Raw genomic sequence first — 7,574 nt, 5'->3', positions numbered from 1 at the left:
TACTAAATCAGAAGATAGATCTCAAAATAAGAGAGCAAAGCAGTGGCTAGCAAGGATTGCTGTGGCAAAATGCACACCCTCAGGTACACATTCAAATAGCTATAATTAAATCACGATAAATAAAGTCACTGAGGACTTTGAATGAAAATATTCAAGTTTTCTTGAAGCAGAATTGACTTAACCTAAGAAAAATATAGTCTTCAAATAAGCAGTTTAAGTTTTTCTAGAAAAATCCAGAAATAATACCGCTTATCTTGCTGAAGCAAATATGGGTGATAGAGCATCTTTCTCTGCAATCAAAGGTTCATTATATTCTGATCAAATAATAGAGAAAACAGAAATTAAATCATGCCTGTTAGAAAGGAAAAACTACATAACAGGACAGTTAGTAAACATAAAAATTACCAAAATAATAAGGTTAGGGAGGAGGACAAAGCTGAATAGAAACTTCATTAAGCTACTGGGAAGAAGAAAAGAATAAAAGTTATATTTAGGAAATAGTAAAATTGATAATAAGGATAATATGATATAAAAAGATAAGATTATCATAATTATACAAATTTAAATGGACTGAATCTCAAGACACAAATGTGGGATTAGGGCAAAAAAATACACTTACATACAGTTACAAGAAGTAGATCTTAAAGAGAAAATGCAAAATAAAAGTTTTAGACAAAGATAAACCAGGTTAGTGGCAGCAAAATGAAAGGAGCTGTGATGACGTACTTACCGAAGAAAATTCAAGGTCAAAAGCAGTCAACAAGGAAAACACATAGGGGCATTGCACAAAATGGACTAAGATATTTACTTTGGGATTCCTCTTCCCCCCCTTAAAAAAAACCCCACAAAACTACAACGAGCTATTTGTTTAAACTATTATAACATTTATTCTATCTTTTGATAATAGCTGGAGTAGACAAAATGACAAAAATCAGAGTAAAGAAATGTTAATCATCAAACTACATTGAAAAGTCCTTATGCACCTAACAAAGAGTATAGTTTCTTCTCTCATATCCATAAAAGGTTTACAAAATTCAGTTGAGTAATCTGGGCCACAAAGAAAATCCTGAGTAATGTTTACAAATTCAGGTTCAATAGGCTACATTCTCTGATCATACTAAAATCATAATTACCAAAAAAAAAGAAAGAAAAAATAACCAAACTATTTTAACCAGTTAGAAACTAAGAAATGTTCCTCAATAGCTATGATCAAAGGGAGAAATCAATTTTGACAATGCATCTTTCATACCAGAGTTTACGAGATACAGCTACATTTAAGGGAAAAAAAAGTATATGCTCTCAAAACCTTTACTATTCAAAAGACTGGATCCTAATCAAGTTGGGAATTTGATTCAAGGGATTAGAAAAAGAACAAAACTAGGCAAACACAATAAAAAGGAAACATAGAACAGAAAATCAAGAAGTGGCAATTAAAAATAAAAGCTTAAATAAATTAATTAAATAAATATAAACTTAGGGAATATAAATAAAATAAAAAGCTAATCCTTTCAAATAGTTAATTATATGGATTAGTCCCTGGGAAATCTGATCAAATTGAAAAGAAAGGAAAAAATATAATATCAGTAATCAAAAAAAGAAGATATTGCACCAGGTAGGCAGTGAATTAAATAATTAATACATGCATTATTGTGGAATATGAGGTATATGTCTTGAGTAACATGTTTAAATATTTAGGTAAAATATGTGAGTCCCTGGGGAAAAAAAGTTATTGTGAAAATTAATGAAAAAAATCCATTAGGGACCAGTGAGTATAGAAAGAACAGGAAGAGTAATTCAAGTCTACCATTTGAGACATACCAACACCCACTGGCAGCATTACTGGACACACCTCCTCTGGCACTGGAGGCTTGGCTGGGGCTGGCAAAGGCAGATGTGGCAGAGGACCCAGTTCTCTCCTGGCAACCCTGCAGGTGTGAAATGGGCACAACCAGACAGGGGCTCAATGGGCAAAGCTGGCTGGAAAGGGAAGACCCAGAGCAAGGTGGTAGCAGGAGAGCAGATGTGATGGGGCAGGTCTAGCGGGAGACAGACGGACCCGGATTGGACTGGCAGGGGCCAAGGCTGACAGAAAGGGTTGGGACCTCATGGTATGGTAAAGAGTGGACCAAGATGGGTGGGGGCAGGGGCACAACTGCCGTGACAACTTGAATTCTCAGCATTCCAAAGCAGAATCATCAGGGAGGTCGTCTCACACTCACCTATTCCCCCATCCCAACATTTTCCCAGCACCTCTGGCCTGGGGAGTATTAACAATTACACAGAAGTCGGTCAAAGTACACTCATCAGGTGCCAATTACATACCTGATGGCCTGGGATGGGGGACTGTGGGGAACAAGGGTCAATGGCACCTAAGGTCACGTCTCCCCTGACAGAAAAGGACTCACCAAGCAGCCCAGCCACCAACTACCACCAACTGTAGTTGAAGTTTTGGAACTGGGTCCTGTGGCCAGAGAGACAAGCTGAAGGGCTATCAGGGGATATCAAAATCTCTTGTTCTTCTAAAATTTGTAAATATAACTCTGAACAGTGGGAGATGAGGGCAGGGCAGATCCCCTGGCCTCGCCCAGGTTCAGGATAATAAGGGGGATAGAAGAACGGACAGAAATTTTGAGGACCACTCTCCCAAGGAGGCATAGACAGAGACAGGAGACCAAACAGTGAACAGAGAAGCACCGAGAAACTCTGAGATGCCCGAGAAAAAAGTGGTGAGAGAAAGAGGTATGTAAAGAATTCACGGAATGCCACCCTTGCAGAGGGTGTTAAGTACAGGACCTCAGTTGAGCAGGGCTCAGTTGTCCACTTTGGAGCGCAGGTCGCTGGTGAGTGGGTCATGCTGGATGGTCTGGTGAAGCATCAGGGCCAGCAGCCCTGCCCGATTCAACATGGCTGTGTGCACCTTCTGCTCCAGCTCCATCAGCTCTTCCAGCTTGTGCAGCTGTGAGCGGGTGAGTGTGAGAGGGGGCTTCTAGACCCAATCCCGCCCCTCAGCCCCACTCAGCCTCATAGCCTACCGTGCGCACACGCTCTAGGTCCACCTCGGCACGTCTCAGCTTCTCCCAGCAGTAATGGAGGCTGCACAGGTGTTTGGGGAGGCGACAGAAATCACCAGTGGACTCAAAGACATTTTGCATTAGTGGGCAACCACACACCTCATCCTCAGGTACCTGCGGGGAAGAATGAAGGATGATGGAGGAGGGTGGCAATGGAGGGTGAAAAGGCAGGCAAGATGAGAGGAAGAAGGGAAAGGAGGGCAGTCTGGCATGTAGGAGAGGAATGGGGAGGGACCTGGCAGGGGGGATGAGAGGAACTCAGTGATTAAGTAAAGGAGAGGGGGCAAAACGGGGGTGATCAAGCACGAAGGATGGAAGAAGAAGTTAAGCAGGGATGTAGGAATGGAGGTGATCCAGCAGGAAGGGCAGAAGAACAGAAAGAGGTCAAAGAGGAAGGAGAAGAAGGATGGAGGGGAGGTCTGACAGGGAGAATTAGATGAATAGGGACTGGTAAGACACTGGAGGAGGCGAGGGATGAAATTGGAGGGTGGGAGGTACAGGGACTGATTAAACATGGAGGGAGAAGGGATTAAGGAGATGATAGGCAGGGAGAAGGTGATTGGGGCAGTGAGGCAGGGAGAATAGGAATGGAGGGAAGTCAGAAAAAGAGAAGAGAGGAATTGAGGGTGGCCATGCAGGGAGGAGGGGAGGAAGGTGGGGTAGTCAGGCAGGGGCTGGGAAAAGAACAGAGGATGGGCAAGCGAGGAGATGGGAACAAGAGGGAATGGTTATGAAGAAGGGAGCAGAGGAATGGAGGCTGGTCAGGCGGAGACAGAGAGAAATGGGGGGCGGGCGGCTCAGGCAAGGAGGTTATGAATAAATAAATAGCAGCCAGGCAGAGAGGAAAGTAAGGCTGGAAGGTGACTTGGCCATGAGGAAAGGGGAGTATAGGGTGGTTAGGAAGGGAGGAGGGGACACAGCGGGGTTGGTCAGGAGGTCTGAAGGCATTCAGGCAGATGGAAGAAGGGATGGAGGCAATCAAGTACGGAGGACAAGAGGAAGAGGGTGGCCAGGTAGGGAGGAAGGGAGGAAGGGAGGTTGATGAGGTTGAGAAAGAAAAGGCTCACCTTGGGGTCCTTTGAGTGCTCAGGGCATAGCACCTGGAGCCGCTTACAGTATCTCTTACTTTGTGGGTTGTAAACATCACAGAAGAGCCTTGTGGCTCTAGGGAGAGGGTCAAAGTGAGAAACTAAGGGTCAGGAGGAGGGTGATCCCACCCTGTACCCTGCCGACACTTTGTCCCCAACGTCACCCATACCCTGCCCCTAACCCACCTACCTCTGTCTCAGAGCCCACCCACATCCTGCCCCTGATCTTGCCCACCCTGCTCCCGCCCCTGCCCACATCATGCCTTTGACCCTGAGTAGCACCCACACTCACCCTTCAATGCAAGTGGGGTACAAGGATCCAAAGGTCGACTTGCACTCATACTGGGGAAAGAGAGTAGAAATGGGAGGAACTGTGGACATAGACCAAATGCCCTCCCATGACAGAGCCCCAAACAACCCATTTGTCCCCTGTGGACCCTATGCTGTCTGCCCAGTTAATGCCCCTGCCACCAGTAGCTGATGCCCAAATCTTGGCCCTTATACTGGGGATGGAAGAAAAGCACAAATGGGTAGAGCCATGGGTGTGTGTTGTATTCTTATCTACAACAAACGCCCAGGTACCAAACCTGCCCCCGCTCCCCAGGGACTCCACCCAGCCAAAAACACCCTTGCCCCATCTGCTCCCAGCCAATGCCCCAACCTTGACAAAGCAGCGCTCCATGTGGTGCAGGGCAACATGCACACTGATGGCTTGCCCGCAGGAGACACAGAAGATCTGCAGGTCGACACTGTTCCTGCCAGGTTTGTTGCTCTGCATAGGACAACAGAGGGGACAGCGAAGCAGTGCAGAGTGGGGATGGCAAGGCAAGATACCAGGCACCTTTCGGCTCCACCCCACCCATTCCCACTCACCTCTTCATCTTCGCACACAGCCTGCTGCTTGCCACGCAGAATGATGGCCTCAAGTTCGTTGAAATGGCACTCTAACTCCTTCAGGCGAGTGTGGGTGTCCTGCTGTTCACGGTGGATGCGCTCGAGCATTTTCTTGCCAAGCTCCTCAGCAATGCAGGGGCTCTTCTGCCACTGCTGGATGCTCTTGGGCAGGATCTCATAGATGCGGCTGGAAGGGGGGACAACAAGAAATGGGTATGTGGGGGCATTCAAAGAAGAAGAAATGGATGTGTGACCAAATAGTGAAGATTTAGGCTAATGAATGGTAGATGAGTGATTGCTGGTGAGTGAGTGATTAAATGGTGGACGGTTGCCTGGATAGGTAGATAGCTGAGTGAGTAATGATGACTGAGTGGGTTGGTGGGTGGAACGTGGATAGGTGGTTCAGCAGGTAGGTGGATGTAAGAATGGACAGATCGGTGGGTGGAGGGATAAATGATAGGAGGATACTTGGGTATAGGAGGGTGGATGGACCTACCCTCCACACCCTGTTCCTTAATCCCAGTGCACTCACTCAGCTGCCAGCTTCATGCCACAGTCATCCGAGCAGTACTTGGAGCCTGGCCGGGTGGGAAACACACAGCCGGGTCCCAGGCACTGCCACAGCGAGGCTAAGTCGTTGACTTTTGACTGCTCTGGGTCTTCACACTCTCCCTTGAGCTTCTGCTTCTGGTTCTTCTCCTTCTGTGGGACACAAGTGGTCAAGGCCAGGACAGGGGAGTCAATGTCAGCCCCCTAACCCTGTACTCCTGTCCTGCATCCCGCCCCCAACCTCTGCCTCCATGCCCCCCACTCCACCATTTCTGTCACCTTCCACTCCACTTTTCTCTTCAAATTCTCCATTTTCTTCATATCCACTGCTTGGTTCTGCAGTCAGAATCTAAGAACCGGAACCCTTCAATGTTATTCATCCAGGGTTGTAGGCCAGGAAAAAGCTGATGTCTCTGCAACCTGTTTCTTAAGGGATCTTTGGGCCCTCCCTGCCTCCTCTCTCCTCATTGCTGACCCTCCCTGTCTTCACTGTCCCCATCCTTCTACCCAGGGGCCCTGCCAGACACTTATCAGGCTTTGATTGTCAAAAGTCTCTTATGCAAAACTCCTGGTATAAGTTTCAGTCCTGAGGCAGGTCCTTTTCAGACAACAACTGGTGTGGAGCTGTTGTCTGAGGTGCTTCCTTTACTGCCAGTGGCATCACCACCACCTGGTACTCCTAGGACAGCCCAGACTTCTGCAGTTGAGGCAGCTGTGACTGAGTGGGCAGCTGCCAGTGGGACCATGGCAAAGTTTCCGATGGTGTTACAGGTAAGAGCTGAAGGGCAGACTCTCGCACCGGCTCCACTCCCCCATCCATCCTGTGTCCTGGATCCACCAGAGACCAGGGATTACAAAAAGGGTTTCTGTGCTGATGGGAGGAGGGCTCTGGGTCAGCACTAAGCGGGTGGGGAGGGGCTCATCTTGCCCCAGCACTCCTGGCCTCACTCTCTGGCCACTGTGGCTGGGGCCCACAGCATCGGCCTGGATACACCTGGGAATGACTGGCACCACCTGGCCCTGCTTGCCCACCTTATTCAGGCACACTTGGCTAGTCTATCTGGCTCCACCTTGCCCACTCGAATGCATAAGGCCCTGCCTATCCACCCAGAAAAACTAGACTTTACCTCCTTACACTCGCACGGCTCAGCCTGCCTTGCTCACCCTCCAGGACACACCTGCTACCCTGCTTGCCCTGCACAGTGGACCCTGACAAGCCCCCTCTGCCCAGCCCGCCAGAACACTCATGGCCCCGCCCCTAGACACGTTCTGCCTATCTTGTTGCCCCGCCCCATAGGCCTAGTCTCTCCAGGCTCCACGTGCCCGACTCTGCCCTCTTGGACACTCTCTGTCTCGCCTTAAGGCTCCCAGCGCTAAGTGCCCCATACGCTGCACCAGGGCAAACCCAGCCCTGCCCTGTGCCAGGCCCTGCCCCCTTCCCACACTCTCTCAGCTTCATATGCCCCGCCCCACTTCCTGCACATGCGCTGTTCTGGTTCTGCCTTACCTCCCACGTGATGAGCCAGGCCAGCACCACCACGTACGTGCACACGCCCTGCGCCCACCACATGCACACACCACGCGGTGCCCCAACTGCCCTGATTCACTCACCTAGAATAATTTGGCAATCTTTATCCTGAAAAGTACTCCTACCTGAACCCAGTAACACTTAGTAAAATATAAAAATATACATATTTTGGAAAATGCGTGTGTTATACACATACAAATCACTACTCTTGGAGATAAAAAGAGCAAGCACACACATACACAGAAAGAATATACACTTTTTGATTAAGACAATTATCAACTGGAGAACACATACTATTTTCGAGCTAGAGATGCAATATTAATAAAAATTGACGATGGACATAGTCTTAAAGGAAGTCTAAACAATTTCCAATGACTAAGTACACATAGGGCACAGATAAGTTGCATTAGAAACAAAAGGCTTAACTTTTGAGAATTGAAAAGG

General features: G+C 48.0%; 1 pseudogene; it reads right to left on the bottom strand.

Annotated features, from left to right (window-relative positions):
• Positions 1-2,809: 2,809 nt before the first annotated feature.
• LOC102546107 (CXXC-type zinc finger protein 1-like) lies at positions 2,810-6,263 on the bottom strand (annotated as a pseudogene).
• Between the last annotated feature and the right edge of the window lie 1,311 nt (positions 6,264-7,574).

This window comes from Vicugna pacos, chromosome X, assembly GCF_048564905.1.
Source record: "Vicugna pacos chromosome X, VicPac4, whole genome shotgun sequence".
Lineage (NCBI taxonomy): Eukaryota > Metazoa > Chordata > Mammalia > Artiodactyla > Camelidae > Vicugna > Vicugna pacos.
The sequence above is the reverse complement of the archived record's forward strand: the minus strand, read 5'-3'. Positions and strand labels throughout refer to the sequence as shown.